The sequence below is a fragment of the Bison bison genome, unplaced genomic scaffold (assembly GCF_000754665.1).
Source record: "Bison bison bison isolate TAMUID 2011002044 unplaced genomic scaffold, Bison_UMD1.0 scf7180017864383, whole genome shotgun sequence".
NCBI lineage: Eukaryota > Metazoa > Chordata > Mammalia > Artiodactyla > Bovidae > Bison > Bison bison.
Window position 1 is genome coordinate 2,258,046 of NW_011494955.1, and position 313 is coordinate 2,258,358.

At 53.4% G+C, this 313-nt stretch overlaps 1 pseudogene; it reads left to right on the forward strand.

Moving 5' to 3' along the window:
- Position 1: 1 nt before the first annotated feature.
- LOC105001675 lies at positions 2–310 on the forward strand (annotated as a pseudogene).
- Positions 311–313: the final 3 nt, after the last annotated feature.

Sequence of the window (313 nt, forward strand, 5' to 3'; positions counted from 1 at the left end):
ACCCCTGAAGCTGAAAGGAGTCACAGAGCTTGGTGTGACCAAGCGGAAGAAGAAAAAGGACAGAGACAAGGCAAAACTCCTGGAAAGGATGGGAAAAATCCAGAAGAACCAGGAGGAGGAGCTGAGGCGCCACCTCGACAAGCTGTCCCCAGCCCAGGTGGCCTTTGAGAAGGTGCAGGAGAAGCGACAAATGGAGAGGATCCTGAAGAAAGCATCCAAAACCCACAAGCAGAGAGTGGAGGGCTTCAACAGACACCTGGACACGCTCACGGAGCACTATGTCATTCCTAAAGTCAGCTGGACCAAGTAGCCG